The sequence below is a fragment of the Polyodon spathula genome, chromosome 22 (assembly GCF_017654505.1).
Source record: "Polyodon spathula isolate WHYD16114869_AA chromosome 22, ASM1765450v1, whole genome shotgun sequence".
NCBI lineage: Eukaryota > Metazoa > Chordata > Actinopteri > Acipenseriformes > Polyodontidae > Polyodon > Polyodon spathula.
In genome coordinates, this window is record NC_054555.1 from 3,098,195 (window position 1) to 3,110,491 (window position 12,297).

Sequence of the window (12,297 nt, forward strand, 5' to 3'; positions counted from 1 at the left end):
ATAAGGAAAGGAATACATTTCAATGTCTTACTGCAGACACACACTGACTATGAGATAAACCTGGGCACATGTATCAAAGGTTTTTACACCAAAATATCAATACAGTGAAGTCTTTAAATTAGCCATACAAGTTGCTTGCTACTTGCTTTGTCAACCAATTACGTCTCGGTGTAAAAACTCGAGAAAGATGACCCATGGGGGGAATATTTTTAACTAACTCATATTTCTTGGAAGGATAAAAAAGTGCTTGTTAATCAAAATAATATCACTCAAGATGTGTTAAGCACTCTCAAATTTTTCGTTTCTCATTTTGTAACATGGGATTTTGTCCCTTTCACTTACAGGATTTTACGATGTAATGCACTTCTATTTTCTGGGGGAAAAAACACCTATTAATAACATCTGATGTTTTTTTTTTTTTTTTTGGTAACTTTAACGTAGATATTTTCCCGTTAAAAATAAAATAAAATAAAAACTGAATAAATTATCAATTAGACTTGAGTAAACATAACAGGCCCTCCTATTGGTAGAAACATTTATTGTACAGCCCAGAAGCACAAACACAGACACACACACACACACACACACACACACACACACACACACACACACACACACACACACACTCTGCTATAACTTTTGCAGTGTTGTTCACCTTCTCAGGAGGGTGTGTGTTATGTTTAATGTGTGGAAACTACCCTGTGGTTTTACATCAGTGAGACAGCACGCTGAGCAGTTCTGCAGACTGTTCTTGAAACAAATGAAAAAAACAGGGTTGAAACTGTAATTCTCTCTGTGCTTGAGCTGTAAAACAAACACTTCTTTATAAATGATCTTCTTACAAATGAAAGGAAGAGAAGCAAAAAAAACTGTTTTCTGTTGCCTTTTCATTTTAAGGTTTTTGCAATGGAAAATTGTGGTAAACTTTGCAGATCCAACAGTTATAAATGAAGACTAGGCTGCATGTTGTCTCAAGACTTAAACAGCAACTTCAGCAATCTGAAGATATGACATATGTATATTACAGAAGTCATGAAAGTGCAAATGCCTGCTTGTGGTGACCTAAAATGTTTGGTTTTGAATGGAGCACTATGGGATTGAATATTTACCGACTGCTACAAACAAACCCAACTTGCACTTGACTCAATTCATCAGTGACGTCATTAGAAGGAAGTGACGTCATTCAAGGAAGACCACACAGTGACATCAAAGATCATTAGAAGATTCATTCAAGGAAGACCACACAGTGACATTAAAGATCATTAGAAGATTCATTCGAGGAAGACCACACAGTGACATTAAAGATCATTAGAAGATTCATTCAAAGAAGACCACACAGTGACATTACAGATCATTAGAAGATTCATTCAAGGAAGACCACACAGTGACATTAAAGATCATTAGAAGATTCATTCAAGGAAGACCACACAGTGACATTAAAGATCATTAGAAGATTCATTCAAGGAAGACCACACAGTGACATTAAAGATCATTAGAAGATTCATTCAAGGAAGACCACACAGTGATATTAAAGATCATTAGAAGATTCATTCAAGGAAGACCACACAGTGACATTAAAGAGCTGAAGTTGATTCAGTATTTCTAGTTCACTTAGGCCATGAACATTACATGTGAGCATCAACACACTCTTCCTTTTTTCAGGTTAATATTTGCAGCAGCGCCCTGCGGTACACATGCTCATCCAGAACAGGTGCTTTATACTGTATGGGCAAATCAAGAGGAAAGCAATGTGTGGTCATCTTCATTAAGCCCTTCCCTTCATAGACTGCCATCACAGAAGTGCTTGCAGTGTCATGACAACAAGGCGTCTTTCTATATTTCTAATGATAATGGTTTTATTTCTAATGATATTCTAATAAACACGAGCAGTGCAAACAGTGCTGTTACGATTCTAGCAGACACACAGTAAGGGAATGTTTAAGGGGCAGGTTTTGCATTGACATTCAGCCATTTTAAAAGTAGAGAAGGGAGAGCATAGATCTAGAGCATCAGGGCAGAGGCCTTGCTTTTTTAAGTGTCTTGCTGAAAGGGCTGGGTGATTTTGACATTCCCAGCAGTTCTATACTACCATGGATCAATCTGTTATTCCTACTAAGCAGAACGGAGAGAGACAAGCAGTCATCGTGAACATCAGGAACCAGGGAAGCACTCACATAAACAATTAGATCCACAAGCAGTGTAGGGATCACAGAAAAGCCAAGCCCATTGCCGTTAACTCAGATTGTTTAAGCCTACCATCTCTGGAAGTGATTACTTAATCGTGCCTGAGCTATGAAAAACATAAAAAACAGAAACAAGGCAGATACAATGTTGAGCTTGTGATAAACAGTGACCCAATGTGAGTTATACATCACATGATCTGATGCCCACAGGATTATATTAAGACCTTAGATAAATCCATTTGAATAGGAAGGAACAGAGCATGTGTTACCTTCTATTGTCAAAGTATATTGATGTAACCTCTGATGCAAACAGAGAAGAAGGTAAGAAGCAAGAGGTAGGTAAATGTTGGAGGGATTGTGGAAATGGAGATTGGGAGAGATTCCACATGTTTGTGTGTAGGTCTTCTTAGGAATCCTGGAGGTGCAATATTTTGAATATATATATATATATATATATATATATATATATATATATATATATATATATATATATATATATATATATATATATATATATATATATATATATATATATATATATACACACACACACACACACACACATATATATATATATATATATATATATATATATATATATATATATATATATATATATATATATATATATATGGACAAATCATAATGTGATTTGATCATCTTTTGCTGGGAATACACCATTAATTGGTGTTGGAAGATTATTATATAGTAATTGAGTTCAAGTCAATATAACTACCCTCTAACTCCTAACATCTCCATCCTGGTGTAGATTCAGCTAACCCGTGCTACTATATTACAAACTAGAAAACACAAAAACTTGTTGGATGTTAAGTCTAAATTTTGCATCTGTACACTCGCAACTTCACGTGATGCAGCCCTCCGTTTACTGATTAAAACTGACATCTGTTGCATACAAACGATGCGTTGAGCTTATTTTCACAGACAGTAATTGGTGTTCGGTGGGAAGCGCGTCCCAGTTAGCACCAAGTCTTTGCCTCTGTAAAGAGTGTTGTTCTGTTTTATTTATTTGAAGGCATTTGCAGAGGGTGTCTCGAAGCACTACTGATTTCCGAAGGTCCTTTGCTAGAGAGACGCTGGAGAGGGGGAGCAAAGCTTCTTATTGTGTCAAATCATTCTGTGCCAGGTTGTTTGAGGCTGGATTATTTCGATGTGATATGAACCCTGAGGAAGTGCAGAGCGGGAATCCTAACAGCTCTGCTTTGCAATGCATACGAACTGTATCAAAATCATTAGAATGCATTTTTATGCTGGCTAGAAAGTAGAAAGCAGCCCACTAAAAGCCTAATCCCCTGATTTTTCTTAGTTTAACACTTAATATGCGCTTAACGGGGCTGTAAAAGATCCGGTGACTTTTTTTTTTTTTTTTATTTAGTCGTCTCCAATTTTTTACCCTGGTTTTCTCCTCAATTTAGTGTGCGTATCTGTATCTTCGGCTCACCACTCGCAACCCCCCTGCTGAGTCGGGGAACGGAGGCTGGAGTACGCGTCCTCCGAAACGTGCTCCTGGCCATCCGTCAATTTTCGCACTGCGGATCCACAGCGAGGCCACCAGACCTATAGTGCCGGAGGACAGCACAGATCTGGAGGCTCCACTGCAGAACCACAGACGCCCTATCGGCTACAGGGGTCGCTGATGCGCAGTGAGCCGTGGATTCTCCTGCTGACCTAAGCTCTCCCTACCCAGGGAGCACTTGGCCAATTATGCACCATCCCCTAGGTCACGGTCACGGTCGGCTATGACATAGCCTGGACTCAAAACTGAGATCCCCAGACTATAGGGCACATCCTGCACTCCACTTTTACTGGATGCGCTACTCGGTGGCCCCAGATCGGGTGACTTTTGTCATAACCTTTATTAATAGTCAGGGAATGTAAGGAATGCCCTTTAGAAAATATTCCTGGGCAGAGGAAAGCGAAGCAAAACCGGGCTGTGGAACACAACCAAGGATTCCATGCAATTGTGATATTTTAAATGACATACAATAAATGTTTTGTTGCTGGGTTATTTTTTTGTTAAACAAATTTGTAAGTCCTTGGGTGCTATTGGTGGAACTACAGCACCCTATAATCATTCAGGGTGTTTATTCAGTACAATGCTGCCACGAACAGAGACATCGTCCGGACTTGAGTGACCTGCCCACATCAATGCACTAAAAGCATCCTCTTCTTAATAACATGTTCATGAGCATGAAACAGAAAGAACATGTAATGGGTTGGGTATCCATCTGTTGTTATCTGAAACTGACAAGCAAAACCCACACAGCGGGGAAAAATTAACAATACACATGTTTATTAGAAGTAGAAAAGGTCAAGCTTTTGTGGAAATAATAATTATGCATATTTATTTTACCCAGGGGTTATGTATTATTGTTCTCTGGGAATCTCAATCAATGCATTTAAAACAAAATGAAATCCTTGTAGACTGGCAAGCTCTGGCATTTTAATGACAGGTTCCAGTGAAGAGGCCTTTCAGTGATAATTAAAATAAACACAAGAGTTTTCTGGTGATAGCTTAGAACAGGAGGTGTTGTCCTTGTTGGTGTAAATGCTGTTTTAGACCAGATAAATCAATCTCAGTCACAGGGGCACAGTCCCCAGCACCTCCCTGAGAATACAAGACATAACAAACAACCATCTCAGAAAAAGAAGGATGCATTTACAAGCATTATCACTGCCATCAAAAAGCATTCTGATTCTTGTCAATGAAAGATGTGTATTATGCTGTTTGGTATCTTAGGGTTTGTATTGTAGATGTTTACAGGTTTAGAAATAACAAACCAATCTGTAGCCTCTTCTAATACCACCCCACTGTCAAGTCTGATTGATTAGGGCTTGGCACCATTTGTTTTTCATGTTGATTTTATGAGTTGCTGTTCACTGTGATAGGATAGTGTCACGGCCAAGGCTGTTAACAGAGGAGGGAGACTCAGAGACAGAGCGCTTCAGTATAAAGCGGTGTTTGCACAATTTTAGAGAAAATAAAAGGATTCAACAAAACACTACAAATACGCCACTTATTGTTTCTAGCTGGGCAGTCGCCTTCAATAAAACACCTTCAAACTTCTTCTCCCAAACAAAGGATCTGGCTTCCATTTTACAACCTGTGACTGGGACTTGATTTATGATCATTCAATCAAGACCTAGCCATTCCACATTCCCCATCTCTGCCAAACTTCAATAAAAAAATAATGAATCTTTATTTACCATCTATACACACAGGCTTCTGTCCTGTCACACTCACTGTTGTAATCGAGTCACCAAAAAAAAAAAAGTTAAGTGCTACAGGAAAGCCAATCCAAAATACAGGCTCTTTGTTTTGTAAGGAGTCCACAAAACTAAACAACAGCTGGGTATCATGGGCAGTACCTGTGCTTTTATAACACTGGGTTTTGCAACAGCTATTCCTCTCTTTATTAAAATAATTTTTCCTCATGATGGACCCATTTGCTAGTTTCCATCCTTCCCTGTTTGTTTAAACCATTTCCCTTGGAGAAACTAATTTCGATTATCCGTTTGTTTAATTTGTTTTTCCCTGGGAAATCTCAAACTCAGTAACAGTAGGTCAGAGTTAAAACATAAAATCGTGTGTTGATGAGACCTTTAAAAAATCGTAAAATCGTGTGTTGATGAGATCTTTTCTAGCTCATTACTGACCAGAACTGTTGTGTAATCTGTGGTCGTTTATCTCTGCAGGGTATTACTGAATAATTCATTTGTTTGATAATGACATTGATTGATTGTTGGTCATGGTTGTTGGGTGTCATTTCTACAATAAGGTAGGTTGAGGAATGACTGCTTCCCACATCACTCTGCTAGGAGTTTGTATCAGTTAGCGGGAAACATGCTATTAAATTAAATTATTACATTTTATTCTATATACTAGTGTCAGATTTGTTCTTGCATAACTCAAAAGGTTTTATTCTGATAAAGTCAATATGAAGGGAATGGAATGAATAATAATAGGATAGACATCCAAGTTAGTGAATAAAACAGCTAAATAAGGGAAGGGGGAGGTTTATAGCACCAAAAGCTAAATAAAACAGTGAGCAGCCATTAGAATTAGGGACAGTGGCTCACCCAGCAACTACCAGGTGGAGTCCAGGGGAGGTCATGCAATCAGAAGCTTGTTGTATTAAGTGGTGCCAAAACTGAGATTTCAGAATGCACTCAAACCTTCACCAAAAACACTTTAATAACATCCATTTACTGAGACCTAGTTGAAATGTTCTCTTGTTTTGACAGGATGATAAATTGCCTGCAGTGAGCTGGCCCTCCTAATGGTAATTAGGTTAAGGGGCAGGTTAGGGTTGAGAATGTGAAGTAGGAGTTAATCGCCTGTTGTTTTGTTTAAAAATAAAAGCTGATAGAGCTCTCTAAAAAAGTGAAAGGAAGCAAGTTTGCTGTTGACTCTTTGCTGCAGAGTGGTCAACTGCCAAACCAGAAGTCAGCACTGATGAAAATAAAATCACAGGGGTCAATCTGCTACCTTCAACTGAAATTATCTTGAATTTTTTTTACCTTTTTTTTGTTGGTCTAGTCTGAATAAAAATGAGAATGATGAATCACATGGTACATATTTAATAGCTTTCCTCTGCTCTTTAGAGCACAGAAAAGGATGTTGACTTCTCAGGGTATATGCATAAAAAACATTCTTAAATGTGCATCAGTGCTGTTTTACATGAGGGATAAGGTCCTCCGATTTTTACAATCCTGTTTGTACTGCAATATAGTCTAACACTGTAGCATATCATTTTTTTTTTTTACTTATTGCAATGAAAAATAGTTTTAAAATATTTTCCTGACACAGCAGTTACTTTCGCTTTGGATTTCCCCATGCATGTGAGAAAGCTTATTTGATTTATCTCGGTGTCCAGCAAAGACACTGTTGTGATTTGTGCATACAAACAAGGTCCATTAACAGAGCAATAGAACCATTAAGAAACTGGCTGTATAACCAGCATGATGAAGCCTCCACACAGTGCGATGACCCTTTCAAAAAACAACTCCTGAAATTCAACATCAGTGGTTGTCTTGGGATTATGGGGCCTATAAGCCTATGACGATATTTCTTTCTCTCCAGCAGTCAAGGTTCAATATCAAATTCAGTAGAATTTGATATTGAAAATGAGAACAACAAAAAAAGACATGAACTCTTAACAGACCCCAGACTTGAGAAGTTACCATGACTAATATTAGAAGTGCCGCTTTCATTATAAAGAGAAGATTGCTCTGACTTTCTCCTCTTCACTCTTCAGGGGGCCACGGTTTTAAAAAATCATGATCACAGTGCATCGTTGTGCAAGAATGTGTGAAACCTGACCGTGAGTAACCAGCTCCCCTGCTGCTTATTAAAACCGACTGAGCTGCAGGACAAATACCTTTTCAAATCCAGTGCTTCTGCATAGCGATTCTTGTTTGATAATGTGTTTGATGTGGTCAGGTCGATCAGAAATGGAGCAAAGGTACATACTGGCAAGACCCCTGCACAGCAGAATGGAATTGTTCCTGACAATCTGCAAGCAGCTGACCCAGGTGGGATCTGTGAGAGGAGAGCTACAGCCTGACAGCCAGAGGATCACTCGGCCCATCAGTATAGCCTGTCTGAGGGCTGCTAAGGAGCTCCTAGCTTTTCTGTGATCCCTTCTATGACTGGACATTCAGCATTGCTGTTCCGAACAGGAACTGTTTGTTAAACATTAATGCCGTAAAAGAATTGACTGTGTTAAAAACAAAACCATTAGAATAAAATATACAACAGAGTTCTAGAGTTGAAAGAACACCCACCCCAAACTTTTAAAGTGTACATCCCATTACTGTGCATCCACTTTTATCCAACACTGGAGCTGTATATCCTTGCTGATCAGGATATATTGTAGGCAAATGAACATAGGTATATCACAATCAAGAATTGTATATATATCTAAAGAACAATAATCTAATTTTGATAAATCTTCAGATTTTTTTAAGTACAAGACAGCGAGTATTAGCTACTTTGGATATAAGGAAGTTACAGTCCACAATTGTATGTATGTATGTTATGTAACTATGTCAATGTTGGCCCATCCAGTCCTGGTCTTTGTTCCAACCCTGTTATGAGTTGTTTAATTGCACCAATTAAACCTCCTCTGGAATTGTACATGTTAAACCTGGAACAGAGTGGCCCTCCAGGACCATGATTGGACACCCCAGAACTATATCATAGTAAGATGATTTCAGATCAGAAAAACTGCTTGGTGTGATGTGACATTGGTTACAGGATGTTATTGAGAGGATGAGAATCTGTATATAGGAGGAAAGTGTCTTACCATGCAGGTCATAGTGACGTTCTTTTTCAAATATCGTTGTATATTATGATGCACCGTCATGTGACCATCATATGTGTTTCTTATATGTTTTGTCTCTTCAATAAGAAGACGGATATACAGAACTACATTTTTCACTGCCTATTTATCCCAGAAAACAATTTAGAAGTTGTCAGTATTGACTAAATAACACTATATCATGTCAGATAATGCTATGGTACCTCACACAGACAGACAAGCTTGTACTGGGAGATCAGCAAGAGAAACACAAAACAAGGCCAGGCGCTTGTTTGAGATAAATGGATGCTTAATCTTGGCTTGAATTTCTTTTCAATGTGTTATTAACTGACAGGTTATTGAAGGAAAATATTGAAGTAAGCATTTTTTCCTTTCTAATGATCCACTTTGCAGTGTATATGCAGTACTTGAATGACTTTGAGTCTGAAAGGCAAAGCAAGGGTTCTTTGAAAAATCAGGATGCTGAGACTTACTTTTTAAGTGCTGTTTACAATCTTACAACACAAACAGCACGAAATTGGTTTCCTTTCTCTAGCACTACTTCCAACAGAGAAAATATTGCTCAGGAAAAAGAGCATTCATGTGAACATATCGTCCCAAAATGATACAATTTGGCTGTAAACTTTATTCTTTTTTAAACATATTTACCAACAATAGCACTGCACATTGTACAGTATTGCTTTTATTATTATTATTATTATTATTATTTATTATTATTATTATTATTATTATTATTATTATGTTATTTATAGTATACTACATTCATTTCTGGTACACTGAGTGAAAACAGATTATTAATATACTTGAAAAAAAATCTATTTTAATTACTATATAACATTGACAAATAAGAATGAGTGAGGAAGCCCTTATACAATCTTCAACAATGCAGAAGGAATGCATAAACTAGAATGCATGTCTAAATAGGCAGTCCTCTCACAGCATTCCTGAACAGAATGTGTTTTTCTTCTTCCTGTCACACAAAAAGTAGTCGCTTATGGATAAATGTAAAAAACAAACAAGGAATAATCTTCAATTAATATAGCATTGAGTCCAGATACACATTCTAAATCTTGCAGGCATACCTATTTTCTTTCTAGATACTTTATAAAGGGGTTACTCTCTCACGTTCTGTTCAAGTGGACACTAATCCCTACAGTGATGACATAAGAAACATTTCAATTTATACAGTATGTGAAGAAATGCAATTTCAGATACTACCAAAACTCCCAGGTTAATAGGTTATGATCTTGAATATAATATACAAGAAAAAACATTCAACCATAGAGGATCAGTCCTTTTGTACAGTGGTTTAAAAGCTTGCGTGCATGTATCAATACAAACGCTTAATCATAGAGAGTGCGAGTCAGTATAAATTAAAGTGTATTGCTGTTTATATATCTATATATAGTGTTGGTTCTTGCTCAGTCTCATTTGGTTCTGAAAAAGCACGGTTATCTTGTGTAATGTTTTGTAACTGGAGTGGAGGCTGCTGGGTGTGAATCGGAGAACTTGCATGCCTAACGAGAGCATCTTTACCACAATGCAAAAGAGTGTATTAGAGCTTTTAATCCCGTCTCATATCACCAAACTGTGTTAGAATCAGTAAGGGCAGTGCATCGCACAATACTGCTTGTTACATTCTTCCTTCCTTTGAAGCAGCAACTCCACACTGCCAGTGATTACTACTTAAAAAGAATGACAATAACCATGTTTCAGAACAGTAGATGCTGTTTGCACGGTAGGTGTGATGGAGAATGTATGCTACTGTAATTATCATAAGAAAGCGTTGTCCCTGGTTGCTGTTATTGTACATACACTCAAGTGTAAATTAGTGCTTAGGGCTTTGAATGCAAGTAAAATTAATTACTATAGAATTTGTCTTACAGTTCTTTATAATGCGAATCATCCTATTCACTCACCTTCCTTATATTTTCAGTGGTGAATGCCAATACGATGTTGAGAAACACGACTCAAACCAGCCCACTGGGACTGCTAACTCTTCATTTAAGTAGCTTCTTCTGGTTGCTGAATTTAAACGCAGTCACAGAAATATCATGGTCTGTTCCTGCCTACGTATCATCCCCACTGAATGTTAGCTCTTAAAAAAGAATAACTATCTGACAGAAGCAGGAGATACAAAAACAAAACAAAAGCTTTATAATGGGTGACACAATCTGTTAATGGTACAAGGTGAGAAACTACTAATTGCAATTGCTCAGAAGCTATTTGTTGCTTACAGTAGTTGTTTGTTTCTAGGTTTCAAAAATAAGACATTTTTGGCCTTTTGAGAGGGAAGAATAAATTACTGACTGGTGGAAATGAAACATTCCATCCATTCTTTGCCTGAGTAAGCATGGCAAATAAGGATCACAATGGAAACAACGAGAGAAAAATACAGAACACATATATAGATGATACAGAACATGAAGGTTCAGAGTGCTGTAGGTCTTCCACAAATTAATATAGCCGAATAACGACTACACCCAAAAAGCAAATAACCACAGCACTCCTGAACTTTCAGAGTATTATTTTTATACAAGTACAAGGTTTGGAAATTAAAGTATGCTTAAACCTGTACTTAACAGCTGATACCACAGACTTTCTTTAGTCAAACTCCACAGTTGCTTAGCAACACTGCGTTAATTGAAAACAGTGCGTTTTGCTCAATTGGTCTGTCGCTGGATTTGAATGAACGCAAGAGAGATTCCATAACGAGAAAAAAAAAAAAAAATGATAAAAACCCAAACTCTTGGGAGTCCATTCTTCCTGATCTGTGTAGGGTTTACTGCGCGTGTTATCTTTAGTTATTGTGTTTGCTCAGATGAGCGCTTCTTCAGAACCTCACTGAAAGCTTTAATGAAATGTTACAGTCCCTGCTACAAACCTTGGTGTAACAAATGAATGCATGTCTCGGTGTCTTAAAACATGCAGCTTGAGGCCCCAGTGATATTATTCCAAAAAGCAGTTCAGTTTTAATAATACCCAGGCACGGCTTAGGAAAAAGCCTGAGGTGGCATTGCCTGTGATGGCTTGGTAGAAAATGAATAAACAGGACAGGTAACTGGGGAGTCACGTGGATGTTACTAATACAGGCTATGGAGTTGGCTATGGAGTTTCCTTTCGTCAAGAAATACTGTGTGCTCCTGAAAAACTGCTATATTCTTAGATTCTGCAGTTCTTAAAAGGCATCTTGCTGGGAAAGCTAGAACTGTTCTTAAGAGCTTCAGACATTGTGTCCTTTGTGAACATTATAAAACCTTGTTGCTGATCTTTTGGTTTCATTGGTCCGGTCTTTCTGAAACTGCAGCACAAAATGACAAAGTGCTTTTATAACCAGTTAGTTAAACAAGAATCTAGTACAGTATGCTTTATCAGATTAGCTTAAAACAATACAAGGAAGAAGTATTTTACATGAGCTGTCGACATAGAAGTACAGTAAAGAACACAATTAAGTAGACATTGTATTGGATATAATAGATCAAATAACTCCATCTTCCATTGCATGGTGTGGATTTCAGCATTAAAAATAGAAAAATAAGACATAAAAACAAACAAAAACTGTTCACAAATGCTCATATTTAATTATTTTGTAAACAAAAATACGGAACTCAAACTTATCTTCCAAGTACAATGTTTTTTATCTTAATCTCATGATTAACAGAACACAAATGCAGAAATTAAACTATTATATATATATATATATATATAATATATATATAGAATATATATATTATATATTATATATATATATATATATATATCGTTTCTTCTAT